Genomic DNA, 14,965 nt, shown 5'->3' with positions numbered 1-14,965 from the left:
CAAGATAGGTAAAATTCTTAAAGCAGGTTGCAACTTTATGATAAAAAACACCTTCTGTAGGGCAAAGGGCTACCAGCTTGCCCACTGAGACGTTGGGTGTGCACTGCGAGGGTGCCCAGCAAGCCAAGGCGTGTAGCGTTCTCGTGTAAGCCATCTGCCCATGCGACACTGCCCTCAGCCGACATCCCATGGTTCTGGTTGGCAGCTCCTTCCTGCAGGGGTCCTGAAGCAGGATGGACGCGCTGAGAGGGGGAGCACATGGAGGCAGCCTGGGTCCAGCTGGGGACTGGGTGGGGCCACACTGGAAACCCTCACCAATGGGAAGAAGTCAGTAGAAAGAACCTGGGGGAAGCAAAGGTCTCCAAGGACAAGGAAGTCCCTGCCACACCTTGAGTGGCTCTCTCCGTCCTCCTTGTTAAGGAGGTTGGCCAACCCCATCGACAGCCGCCGCTGGTCTTTGCTCCTCCCTGTCCCCTAGTGCCTGTGGTCCCAGGGACTTGGGAGGCTGATGCTAGGGCACTTGGGTCCAGGAGTTCTGAGCCGGAGTGTGCTATGCTGATCAGGTGTTGGCACTACGTTTGGCATCAGTGTGGTGACGGGAGTGGGGGGACCACCAGGTGCCTAAGGATGAGTGAGCCGTCCCAGGTCAGCAAAGCGTGGGCTGCAGAGCTGCCCTGCTTGGAGGCTCAAGGGGAACTGAGGCGGGTTATTTCCGCTCATTGTTGGATTCTTGTGATAGGTCGTCTTTGTTCCCGAACTCCCTATCGGGTTGGCCAAGACTTTTTCAGGTGTATATCATAACCCAGTTCTAGTTGCTTCCTTTTTGATTTTCGCTAATGAACCTTTTGGCACCTTCCATCTCAGCACCTGCTTCCTCAATGGCCAGTGGTTCAAAGAAAGCCCCAGGAGAAAGACACGGCCATCTGTTTCTATGAAGATCTGTAACCTTGGAAACCCCGTGGAGCATGCCTACTCTGTCTTCTAGGGACATGTTGTCAGAAGAGACCAGTCCCTGGAGAAGGACATCATGCTTGGCAAAACAGCGGGGCAGTGAACAAGAGACAGCTCCTCAGGGAGACGGACCGACACCAAGGTTGCCGTGATAGGCTCAAGTGTGGGAACGATTGTGAGGACAGTACAGGGGCCAGCCAGTGTTTCCTTCTGTGGGGATAAGGTCGCTATGGGTCAGGGCCAAGTCCACGGCACCTAACAAGAACAACCACAGGGCCACTATGAGCGGAGATGGATTGCGGTGGGTTTGGGGCTCGGCGAACTTCCTCACACTCATGTGAATGCCATGCACAGCAAGGGCATGAGCGTGTCCTAGGCTGAGCCGACCTTCTCTGAACAACTTTTGTTCTCCCTGGAACGGTACCGGATTGGGTTTTGTTGGGTTGTATCTCTATGACACAATTTAATCCCAGGCCCTCCTCTGTCCTTTGTCTGTTTTCAAGTCCTTGGTGTAGCTCACATGTCCTACCAAGGTCATGTGCTTGCAGAGGTCTCTCCAGGGGCCTTCTGCAAAGTGTGCAGTGGACCTCATCCTGGCTCCTCCTCTGCCACCACCTTTGGACCCCTCTTTCTCTCTCTTTGGAAGCGGCTTCCCTGCTTCCTGTGTCTCCTGATTATGTCTCTCTTGGCGTAATCTCTTGTTTTGATGGGACACATTCATCCTGGGATAAATAGATCGTCTCCATCTAGATCTACTGAGACTTTTAATGTTTTCAATTCCTTTAACATGGATGGCTATTGGAGTTTTTGTTTGTTTGTTTGAATGGGTGCAAAGTTAACGGTTGTAAGTAGTCTGCCTTCAGAACTCTCAAGGTAGCGCACTAGCTCTCTAGTGGCCAGGGCTGCTGTTGGGAAGTGTGAAGTCATTCTGATTCCTGATCCTTCCTCAAACTCAGAAAACCCCACCTCAAACTCGCTGCCGTGGAAAGGATTTCCGACTCATCGCAAGCCTACCTCCCCCTCTTTGTAAGCTTGGAGGATCTTCGCTTCATCCCGACCCTTCCTGTCTGGGGAATTTCTTGATTTCTGTCATCGATGGTTTCCTCCCGCCTCTCTGAGGAGATGTACGACATCATGATCAATGCTTGACGTTGTCTTCCTGCACAGCCTCTGCTTCTCCCGAGGTGCTTTGATCTGTTTGTTGCTTTGGGTCTTGGTCTTTGTCCCCCGATTTCGGGTGGTAGCTGGGAGCTTTAGGAGCACTGTTGACTCACCTGTGCTTCTTGAATCCCCAGCTCTCTGGCTTCCTCCTCAGCCATTTCCTGGAAACGTCACCAAGGTCACCGATCATCCTCTTATTGTCACATCCGGGGGGCAAAGCTGCTGTGTCCTCTTTTCAACAGCAATCTCTCCAGTGGCTTATCTGCTTCTCTCTGACACTGCACCCCACTTTCATTTTGAGGGCTCCTCTCTTGCCAATTTCTCTCCCACGTATCCATCCTTTTCCATCCTTGGGCCCTCCACTTCTAATTGTCAGCTTGTCCCTTATGTGTTGGCCATCTCCAGGGCTCTTGTAGCTCCCCTCTTCTGCCCTGCCAGAACGGTGAGGTCCCACGACCACCTGCATCAGAATGACACTGGTATGGGGGTGGGTCCCACTTTTGAAAAGTCTTATTTCTAGATTTCATTCTGAGCCGTTGAAATCAGAATCTCAGGGGGAGGCAGACAAGGCGGGATTAGGAAGCAGCCTTTGTATTCAGCTCCCTAAGTGATCCCGGTGCACACTGCTAGCATTGATTGAATGATGGCCAGGCACGGATCTAATCGGCAACTCTTAACTCATTTAATTTTCCCGACAGCCCATGCAGTAGGAAGCAGGTCTACCCCTGCCCATGCTATTGGGTACAATGGGGGAGGAGCTAAGAGGGCCTGAGTCCCCAGTGCACAGTCGGTCGCATAGCTAGTGAATGGTAGTGCTCTGCTGGTTTCAGACTGCCCAGGGGGTAAGCTGTCCCCTCCAAGGTTTAGGACCTGACGCAGATAATCTCACCCACTCACCATCTTTACTCTGCAGCTGGATCACAGGCCGTCTTTCTTTCTAGGTTTCTGACCCAGGTTTCCACCCAGGTTTCTTGGTAGGGTAACCCGAGAGCCATCCCTACCTGGATTGCTTGCTCTTGGGCAGGGAGGTAAAGACGAGGGCCAGAGTGCATTGGGTTGAAGGAGCCCAGTGTGCTCCTTACCTCACCGAGCCCCGTGGGGACTGAGCTACCCACCTGGCAGCCATGCCATGGGCTTGCCTATTCTGGTCTTTTCTCCCAGTTCCTCTCACCCCACCTCCTCCCCAGTCCTCATACTCAGTGCCCAGAGCTGAACTCGGGCTTCACAGGCCTGAGCTGGATGAAAGTGGAAGGAGTGGCGGCATCCCTGGGATGTGCCCGTGAACTGCTGTCCTAGCCAGAACCCATTTGGGATGTGGTGTCTGAGGCTAGCTGGGCTGCTGGAGGTGTGTACTCCGTCTTGGAAGGGCACACTGGTCCAGTCTTGCAAACTCCTCTCCCCTCCCCCTCCCCCAAATAGCTTGAGAATATGGACCAAGCGGAGTATATCCTTCTCCTCAGCGTCACCTCTGGGCCAGAAGCCCATGAGTCCTGTTGCTGGGTGGAAGCTTCCTCCCTGGCTGGTGCTCTCCGGCCTACCCCTGGGTAACTGTGGACAAGGCATTCCCACCCCAGGCTTGGCCTTCTGGTCTGGTAAGTGGAGATAGAATTTACCACTTACCGAAAGTGCACCCGCACCCCCTTGTTAGTTCCCTCTGCACCCCAACGCCCGCTTCCTGTGAGGGGCTGTGTCTCCACCTGGGGCTTTCTGCCTGCAGCAGAGATGGGGCTCTCTCACGGGAGCCAGCAGTAACGGGGTGCCTGGGGAGCTGATGCAGAAAGCACACCTCCGTGGAATACCTCTGGGGCATGTGAACTCTGTCTCACAGAGGTCAGGTCTCAGGAAGCCTGAGCCCCAGCTGCCCACTAGCCAGAACCTGTTCGCGAAAGCCTTCTTGATTGGCTGCCTTCTCTTCCCGGAATGACTTCTTCATCCTCCCTGTTGGGGGCTTTTGGGTCACCTTGCAAATTAATTTAAAAACCAAAGCAGTTTCCATCAAGCAGTTCCAACTCCATGGTGACTCCATATGTCTCAGAAGAGACCTGCGCTCCGGAGTTGGTGCCTGCCTGGAAGCAGATTTCCAGAGGAAACTGCGGGTCGAAAGCAGTGACCTTTTGCTTAAGAGCCAAGCACCTAACTGTTTGCACCACCTCACCCTCAAGCCCTTGTCTCAAGGGTAGCATCTAGGGGCCCCAAGTGAAGACACAGTCCTGCTTGCCCCTAAGTGAGGTGAGCATTGAATGCGCACATGTCAGCGTCTGCTCGTCACCTACCATTTTCCAGGTCTTTCCTGTTCCAGGACCCCCGATTCAGCTCCCCCTAGGTCAGCCGAAATCCTTGGCCTTCCAGGGCTCATGATCTGGAGTGAGTGTGGGCGGCTAGCCAACCCAGCGGAGTTTGGGACAGAATGTGGACAATCGGGCTGGAGATGGCACGAGGACAGCCCACTAGCATAGCCTGGAGTGTCCAGAAACCCTCACGGAGGAGGTGCCATCTGACTGAGAGCAGAGCCACCAGGCGATTGTAGGCAGGGCAGGCATGGCGGAAGTGCGTGCCAGGCCGAGGAGCCATCCGAGTAGCCCGCAGCCCTCGCCTCCCTCGGCCCCAGCACCAGCCCTCGAAGGCGCTGAGAGAGTACCATGAGGAGAAGACTCAAGCACATTCCAATAGCAATGGGGGGGGACACTGAGCCCGGAGGAAGAAGTGGAGTTCTTCTTGAACCTCTGGAGGCTCGACAGTGGGGACAAAGCTCGGCGAGAGGAGGGTCTTGTGGAGCGGGGAGAGCGGAGGTGGCTGTGCTGAGTGCTGTGACGGAGGACTGATGATGCAGACACGCAGAGAGTGAGCTGGCCCCCAGCGGCCGAAGCTCTGCCGAGTGGTCTCTTGACATGAACTGAAGGAGACTCAGCTGTGTGGTCATGCTAGACCTGAAAGGAACAGACAAATCCTCCCTCCCCTTTGTTTTTCAACCATGAATTAGGCGAAGGTTGACAGAGCACATCATCAGTTTTACAATCAACAATTCACATCTGTTTTGTTTCAACTCATCCATTTCGATACCTGCAAGGCACTGATTGCACCCACCTGGCGGCCTGGCTGCCCCTCTGTCCTTGGGCAAAAGCTGCCCTTTGGATCTTAAGCAGTTAACTGTTTGAACACATGGGTGGGGTCAGGTCTAACTCTGAGGGTTGACCCAGGGCTCCCCACTGTGTTCCTGACCAACAAGCCTGGTCTCTTGATGATTTTGAGTCGCGTTCCCTATTCCCCGCCCCCCTCTATCCGAGCCCAGAATCCCTTAGAGCCCCAATGTCAGGGTTCACCAGGAGAAGTGAACCCAAACACTACAGGCCCTCTGATTTTCTGCTGTGGTGGACATTGGTCTCTCCCCTTACGAATTCAGGGAAAGCCTTGTTCCCGTTGATCTTGGATCTCAGGGCACCTTTTCTTAAGTCCTGTAGTGCCCCTCAGTTCCACCTGGTGGCAGTGCTTGCGTGTGGATGTGTCAGCTGCGTGCTTTCTCCTGTGTCTTCCCCCCTAGTCAGTCCTGTCAGTTTGTCACACTTGATGGCTTTGGTGCTGCTATCACGCTGGAAGCGATGTCACTGGTATTTCAGGACCACTGATGGTGAACAGGTTGTCATGGGAACTTCCAGAATAAGATGAAGAAAGGACCAGAAATCTACTTCTAAAAAACTAGCCCGTGAAACCTTACAGATCATAACAGAACATTGGCTCATTTGCTTTGGCCGCAGCTGCTGGATAAATCAGTCCCCGGCACCAGTCATTTGGTGAAGGGACGGGCCTGTGAGCAGGAAGAAGGTCCTAGGTGAGATGGGTTGGCACAAAAGCTCCCAGGACGGACGTGTGCATGATGGAGATAATGGTGAAGACTCAGGATGGGCCAGGACTGTGTTTCTCATTGCACACAAGGTCCCCGTGGGTGGAGCCGACTGGATGGAGGCTAAGAACAACAGCATTCTCTTTTTCTCCCCCAAGCAGTGGTGACAGGTAGGGGGATACCAAGGATCCAGGTCCCCAAATAACCGGAGGAACCACGGCCCAATTGCAAACCGTCCTTGCAGGCCAGTAAAACATGTACTGAGGCCCCTAAAGGGTTTCTTTGGAGCTCATAGTAAATCAGGGATTGGGGCCATCCTAAAAGTGTGCTGCGAGGTTGACCATGGCCCAGGGTGCCTGGGAGGAATCAATCTTGCTTTCCTTGTCATCAAGACCATGCTGACTCAGCAACACAATAGGACAGGGTGGAACTGCCTCTGTGGGTTTCCAAGACCACAACTCTTTGATGGGAATAGAAAAACCTCATCTTTTTTCCCCTAGGGAACAGCTGGGGGTTGCCAGCTGCTGATCTTGTCGGTAGCAAGGCAAGGAGTAAGCCTCCAGGGTCCCTCTGCGGAGCAGGTAGTCAGGAAAAAATGGCAGCCCTGTTGACTTTGCAGTAAGACCCCTTTTCGGCAGCCCTTCCAGAGCCACCAGAGTCAAGTTCTGAAGAGCCTTTCAGGGCCATCTTTTATCAGAGTCAAGGGCAAAGCGATGTCCGGCCCTCTTCGGCCCAGGCAGTTGGAGCTGGTCTAGTCTGCGAGGCACCAGCTCAGTGTGTCCTCCTCATTTGGGCTGCTTAGTAAATGCCACCAGAGCTCCCTCCCAATCGCTGCTCTAGGGGAAACTGGCCTTGGTCTTTGGGGCTGCCGTCCTTAGTTGGCCGAGAGCATGAACTGAGCTCTGGCAGAACCTTGCCGGGTCCTCTGTAGAACATGTACTTCTTTGTCCCCTCCCTGTGGTGACCATTGCTAAGCTTGGTGTGGGCTTCCTCGGGATTGTTTCTGAGCATATACCCATACTCAACTCAGAGAAAAGTCATCACGGTGGAAAAACGAAAATGGATTGTTTTTGTTGTTGTTGTTGTTCATTCGCTCATTCAGGGCTGGGACACGCCTAGCCCAAATTTACAATGAAAATAGGCACTTAACCATCCTGTCTCGCCAAGTTCAGCATCACAGAAATTAACCAACGTTGGCAAGGAGCTGGAGCGATGGAATCCTCCTACACTGCTGTGGGACTGTAAATGCATACAACCATGGTGGGTATCTACCTCAAGGCGCTAACTCACACACCTGGGTATAGACATTCCACACAACCCAGCCATCCTCTGCTGGGGAGGGTCCTCAAGCCAGAGTCCAGGGGCTCAAGGAGAAAGAATATGTTTTGAGAACGATGATGGCAACAAATGTACAAATGTGCTTGACACAATGGATGGATGGATGGATTGTGATACAAGTTGTAGGAGCCCCCAATAAAATGATTTTTTTAAACAATTTATTGGGGCTCATACAATTCTTTTCACAGTTCATACATATACATACATCAATTGTATAAAGCACATCTGTACAGTCTTTGCCCTAATCATTTTTTTCTCCTCTTTTCTTTTTTTACATTTTATTAGGGACTCATACAACTCTTACCACAATCCATACATATACATACATCAATTGTATAAAGCACATCCATACATTCCCTGCCCCAATCATTCTCAAGGCATTTGCTCTCCACTTAAGCCCCTTACATCAGGTCCTCTTTTTTTCCCCCTCCCTCCCCAGTCCCCCCTCCCTCATATGCCCTTGGTAATTTATACATCGTTATTTTGAAAATGATTTTTTTTTAAAGCCAGAATCATGGCACAAACCGACCGACACAGGTCACCCAGGTCTGTCCCAGCACTGTTCACAATAGCAAGAAGGAAACAGCCTAAATGCTGTTTCCCTCAGGAGAAGATCAGATAAAGACACTCTGGTGTATACACACCATGGAATAGTTAGTACACATTGCTAAAAGTGAAAAGAAAACAAACACGCACGCACGCACACACACACACACACACACACACACACAGAGGACACTGCCCCCCGCCCCCACCCCCGCCACTTCCTGGCATGGATGATGGCCATCGTGTGTGAAACTCATCATCCACAAAAGGACAAATGTCACCTGAGACCACCGTTACAGGGGGTGGGCAGACTTTGAAGACTGCCAATCAGGAGAGGAGGGCAAGAGAGGGAAGAGAAAACAATGGGCTAGATTGTGGATGGGCGTTGACTTGGGTGTCCTGGAAGACAGGAGGGAGATGGGAAGTCAAATAGTGGGAGTGGTTGGGTGGTGGTGGTGGTGAGTAGTTTAAACTGTTGAATTCTAAGTTGATTATCTGAAATGTAAACTCCCCACCTAATTTACAATAAAAACTATTTTAAAAAGAGCAATTTTCTAGCATTCACTTTGCCTTTCCCCCTTTCTTTCCTGTCTATCCGTTTGCTTTCTTCACGTATGATGTGCTTGATGTCCCTGCACAGCTCAGCAGGACTCACACATTAGTGCTCAATGAGTCAGATCTTACCTGAGATGTTCTGGAGATTCAGGTGGGCTAGACTCAAGGTCGTATTCATATTTTGGCTCTTGTGGGCTTGTTTTAAACTTTCTTCCACTTCCACTTGAATTCACGTATGAGCAGTTGACGGCCTTGCCAGCCAGGCTCTGCAGCGGTCCTGTGGGAGCTCTGAGCACACGCTGACTGTGGTGGCCAAGTCTGGGTGGGCTCTGAGGAGGCAGGTGGCATAGTGGTTACACATTGGGCTTCAAACAACAAAGTCAGTAGTTCAAAACCACCAGCTGCTCCTTGGGGAAATGATGAGACTTTCTTCTATAAAGAGTTAGTTTTAAAAATCCACACAGGCAGTTCTGCCTTGTCCTATGTGGTTGCTCTGATGGACTCAATGGTAGTGAATTTGGGGCTTGGGGAGGGAGGGTTCCATGCATGAAACGTAGGCTCCCCACTGCCCTGAGGAACCTCTCAGACCTGCTCCAGTTTGGCGCTTACTCCTCATCCTTGCATTTGACGGGGCGCAGAACTGGAGATAACCTTCAGGAGTTTGCTCCATTCAGAAGAAGGTGCCACTGACCCCAAACTGGGCTGCAGGCTTGGTTCTGAGCCTGCCTTACCCCTGACCCTCAGACCTGCGGGGTGAGTTTCAGCAAACTGTCTCCATCTTCCATGCAATGGGAGGTTCTCTGGGGGATCTTGCTGGGCTACAGAGATCCTGGTTTGATTTCTTAGAGGAAATGTGTGAGTCCTGGGAGGCCCTTTCTTCCCGCACTGGAGCCTCCCACCTCCTTGGGGAACCGTGAACTAAGGGAATGATGCTGGTGACCCTGACTGGGGGAGGAGGGACAAGCCTAGAGGGGATGAAGCCTATTAAAACCAAAACTGTTGCCATCAGTTCAATCCAGCTCATAGCAATCCTATAGGACACAGGAGAACCCCCACATAGCGCTTCTAAGGCTGTCAATCATTATAAAAGCCAACTGCCACCTCATTCTCCCACCGAGCAGCTGGGCAGTTACAACCACCAAACTTTGGGTTAGCAGCAAAGTGCCTAAACATGACTGCTCCAGGGATCTTAATTTCTAAGTCCTCGCATTCTCCCTTTTTCTTTATTTTTTAAAAGGGACAGAGAGCTAGAATCAATTATGACAGGAGGTGAACAGCTGATAATTCTTGGCGATGAGAAAACACACAGATGTTTTTTATTCCTTTAAAAAATTGTATAACATTTTTTCAACAGTTTTATTGGCACATGATTTATACCATACAATAGTTCAAGCGTTCAGTTAGATCAAGAATTGCACAATCATAACAGCATCAATTTCAGACACACACACGCACACCGAGATTAAATCGCCTTTAAAATGAGTTGTGTAATCACAATCAGCTCCATGCTCCCTCCCTGCTCCTGCCTTCCTTCTTTACTCCCCAACCCCCCTTTTCTGACGGCTAAAAACCCCATTAGAGTTTTCCTGACCGCATGACTCAGCCATTTTATTCCTGGGTCTCTATCTCTCAGAGAACAACATACAAGCTCACTAGAAGGCTGTCTGTTCCTCGGAGCGCGGCTCACAATAGCCAAAAGGGGGCAGCACCCCAGAGTTCATAAACAGAGGAGTGGATAAACAAATTGCAGTTCATTATCCAGCCACAAGGAGAAAATGATTTTCTGATGTGTGCTGCAACGGGACAGAACATGACGCCGAGGAAAGAAGCCAGAAACAGAAGGTCAGACTCTGCATCATCCGCCTACATGACGTTGTTAGGTTTCTGGGGTGGGTTGGACCTTGGCTCGTTGCTTCACACACCAAAATAATTCACCCCAAGCCCGTAGTGTGATCCAAGAGGATTTTATGAAGGCCAAGACAAGTTTCAGGTGTCACCATCTCAAAAGGGTGCATGCCAGTTCTGGGGGCGTGCCCGGCCGCGTGGGGCTCACAACTGGGCCAAAACAACCAAGAGGATAAGAGCACCCACATGTGCAGATCTTGGGGGCGTGGGGAGTGTTTCTCTGGAGAACCCTAGAGACTAAAATCATGTGGGCCTAGAGAGGCTGTGGGTCCCAAGTAGGCCCCGAGCAGGTGCACATGCACCCGCTGGGGGTGGGGAGGGACCCTCGACCTCCACCTGTCTCTGACTAGGAGCAGGGTAAGAGAGTGAAGCCTTCCCAGAGTCAGTATTTCAAAACTCTGGCTGGGGAGGCATGGTTGATGGTACTGGTTGACTCCATTGGCTGACTTAGGCCCACCTGGGTATGTCATGAGCCTGGGCCTAGTTTGGGAGCCCAGGTGTATCTCCCACCTGGTTCAGGGAGTTGGGTATGAGCATGCTCAGTTTGAGGTCTTCACAGGTGTCTAATGGTTGTCTGATGTCTTTCCATCCTCCTCTAGGGGGGCCTTTGCAGGCATGGGGGACAACGCCCCTGTCCCTAAGCTAGCTGCCAAACAAAATATCTGGAATTGGCAAGACATAGGGACAAAAGTGGATCATGGTTGCCAAAGGTTGGTGGAGGGGCAAATGGAGTTCCAGCACCAAAGGCGCTGAGTTTCTCCTTGGGGCTGATGAAGGAGTTCTGGACGTAGAGGGTAGTCACAGTCACAGAGCAGGGAGATATCATTAATGCCACGGAATCATACACATCAAAACAGCAAATTTCATGTCCTCCATATTTTACCACAAGAAAAGAAAACATGTCAGTGAGACTCGTTAGCTAAAGGTACTTAATAGAAGTGTTGTGAGACCTTCGTCCAGAGTGTGCTTGTGGGTGTGAGTGCATGTAAAAGGGCGGCATACTCAGCAGCCTCCTCCTCATTTTTCTTCATGAGCTGTTTCTGCTAGGTGATGCCCCAGCACTTGTGCTGCAGGACACATGGAGTCATGAGACACTGAATCTTGGGCACAGTGCTATCTAGGTAGACCAGAGAAACAAATTCATAGACACTCATATGTGTCTAGGAAAGAGCTTTATCTGGAGAGCAATTGTACATTAAGAAACATCCCAGCCCAGTCCAGATCGAGTCCATAAGTCCGATATGTCCAGTACCAGTCTGTAAATTCCTCTTCAGACTCATGCAACACCTGCAATGAAGCCAAGTGCAGGAGGATCACAGGCCAGTGGGTGAAAAGTCTTGTGGATCCAGTGGTGGTGGCAGCACAGTGGCTGGTTTGGGTCTCCACATGCCTCCTCCAGCTCCAAAGCTCTGGCTGCTATTAGCATAGCTCCATGTGGCTTGTCAACGGGAATGTCTTACAGGGAGTGAGTATGTATCACGGCTCCAGTGAGCTATTTATCTCCTTAGTGCCTCCAAATGAGGTCATCAAGCTGTGACCTGATTGACAGGCTAAACTCCACCCTTTCACTCTTCATACTCTCAAATTGGCAACAGATTATCTAACTACCACAGGCACTTTGGTCCTGGGTTTCTTGCCTTCTTTGTTCAGGGGCTTCTGGCAACATTCTGACAGACATCATCTTCTTTAGAGAGACTGAAGAATTTTCGGATTCTTCTTGCTCTTTTGGTCCCTGGCACAGTTGTACCCATTAGTCCTGAGATATTTTTCTCCCCGCCTTTTTTGTTTTTACAATATCCAATTTGAGAACGTTGAGACTGGCATCCTCAATACAGCCCCGGATGGATTTGACTTTCTTCTCCTTGGTATGTAGCAGGAGTGGCCCTTACGCAGTAGCAGAAGGATGCAGCCATGGGTCAAGACACCTTGTTTCAAGGAAAACCTTGCTTGTTGCTCCTTGCACTGATGCTGACAATATAACCCTTTCATTCATCACCCAGCGCCATTCACTTCTCATCAAAGGTGGGAAGTTGGAGTTCTTTGTCCACTTCTGTGAGTTTCTGGCAGCCACTGACTGGGAAGGAGATGCTCAGCTTCATAGTGAAGCAGCTCATCTTCTCAGTGAGGCCACGGAAAAGAGTTAAAGTTCTTTCTGGTGCCTAAAGAAGTGTCACTGGATTTGTTTCTCTAGACAGCTTGACCTAACATGCAGGCATATGAGGTGATTAAAAAATATCATGGTGTAAACAAGTGGCCATCTAGCTCAGAAGCAACAAAGCCCACATGGAAGAAGCACACCAGCCTGTGTGATCATGAGGTGTTGAAGGGATCAGGTATCAGTCATCAGAACAAAAAATCATATCATTGTGAATGAGTGGGGAGTGTGGAGTGGAGACCCAAAGCCCAATTGTAGGCCATTGGGCATCCCCTTACAGAAGGGTCTCTGGGAGGAGATGAGCCAGTCAGGGTACAATGTAACAATGATGAAACACATAAATTTCCCCTAGTTCCTAAATGCTTCCTCCTCCCCCACTATCATGATCCCAATGCTACCTTACAAATCTGACAAGACCAGAGGATGTACACTGGTACAGATAGGAAATGGAAACACGGGGAATCCAGGACAGATGACCCCTTCAGGACCAGTGGTAAGAGTGGTGATTCCTGGAGGGTGGAGGGAAGGTGGGGTAGAAAGGGGGAACTGATTACAAGGATCTACATATAACTCCCTCCCTGGGGGACGGACAACAGAAAAGTGAGTGAAGGGAGATGCTGGACAGGGCAAGATATGACAAAACAATAATTTATAAATTATCAAGGGTTCATGAGGGAGGGGGAGCGGGGAGGGAGGGGAACAATGAGGAGCTAATGCCAGGGGCTTAGGTGGAGAGCAGGTGTTTTGAGAATGATGAGGGCAGTGAATGTGCAAATGTGCTTTACACAATTGATGTATGTATGGATTGCGATAAGAGTTGTTTGAGCCCCTAATAAAACGATTTAAATATATACCATGGTTTGGGTCAGGCGCACCTTAATCCTCAAAGTAACATCCTTGCTGGTCAACACTCTAGAGATGTCCTGTGCGGCAAATCTACCCAGTGCCATATGCCATTTGACTTCTTGACTGTTGTTTCCATGAGCATTGATTGTGAATCCAGGCAAGCTAAAATCCTTGACAACTTCAATTCTCGTCTCCATTTATCACGATACTGCCTATTGGTCCAGTTGTAGGGATTTGTTCTTCTTTATATACAGTTGTAATCCACTCAAGGCTCCCATCCTTGATTTTCATGAGCAAATACCTCAAGTCTTTCTAGTCACTTAAGAGGGACTATCGCCCAATTCACTTAAATGAATAAGTTGAAGAGTTTGCTAAGACAAAGGCTCCTGGGCCTTTTTGAAAAGAGGTGCGTTGGTGAGGGGGCAAATACTCTGTTAATGAAAAAAGAAAAGCAGATTGTCCAACATCCAAAGTATGAAAAATAGGAATAGAGTATAATTATTCAACTATTAAATTGATTTAAATATAGCACCCTCTGCTCTGACGGTGCTGTGGGTTAGGCTTTGGACTACTAACTGGGAAGTCATTGGTTCAAACCCACCAGCTGCTCTCTGCATGAAAGATGTGGCTTTGCACTCATAAAGATTCACAGTCTCAGAGACTCAGTGGGCAATTCGACTCTGTCCTATAGGGATGCTGTGAGTCAGAATCAATTTGGTGGCAGCGTTTTAGTTTGGCTTGTGCTGAGGCTATGCAGTGAAACGAGAGCTTTGCATCCTGGAGGGACACAGACTTTTAGGAAGCACGTGGACTGCCTGCCTCCTCTGTCCTTTGGGGTTAATCCTAAGGAAAGACTCCTAAGCAAGACTTCAGACACTAAGCTGCCCCAGGCGCCACAAGAAGGGAGGTGTCTTTGCTGAGGGTCTGCCCCATCCTTAATTCTCATCACGACTGCTTTCAACTCCGCACTCTGCCTTTTCTCTGCGCAGGTCCCTCTTGAGCAAGATTCATCCCCTGTTGGAATCTAAGGGAGCCCGGATGGCGCTGTCAGGGAAGCCCTGGACTGCAAACTGCAAAGTCAGCAGTTCAAATTCATGGGCCGCTCCGTGGAAGAAAGATGAGGTTATCTGTTCCCATAAAGATCTGTAGGCGTGGAAGCCTTCTCTAGGTGGCTATGAGTTGGAATAGACCTTGATGCCAAGTGGGATTGTTTTATTTGGTTGTGATTATGAAAGCACATGCCGTTCACCTTTGACCTATGAGAGGAAGGACTGCATACCGGTCTGTCTGGGTTTGTTGCACTTGCTAGTGCTCCGCACCCCACTCTCCACCCTATTCCTCCACTACAGGTTTGAGATTCACACGGAAGGGCTTTTTTTTTTCTGGTTTTTTTTTTTTTTTTTTTTTTACAGAATGTGGTTACCCAACGCGTCCCCATGCCATTGTTGATTGACTAGAACAAGTCCCTGCATGTACCGCCACCCCCCCACCCCTACCGTCTCACACACATATTAGCAGCTGAACTCAACTAACGTCAAGAGGACGGGTGAGAATTAAGATCAGCAAAACTCTGATTCCTACGAGGTGGAGATGAGGTGGAGGGCGGACGTACTTCCTTCCCGCCTTCACCTCTCCTACTGTTTCTGACACTCACCGTTCCCCAGCCCCCT

Source organism: Tenrec ecaudatus, chromosome 10 (genome assembly GCF_050624435.1).
Source record: "Tenrec ecaudatus isolate mTenEca1 chromosome 10, mTenEca1.hap1, whole genome shotgun sequence".
Taxonomy (NCBI): Eukaryota; Metazoa; Chordata; class Mammalia; order Afrosoricida; family Tenrecidae; genus Tenrec; species Tenrec ecaudatus.
Note: the sequence above shows the minus strand (reverse complement) of the source record.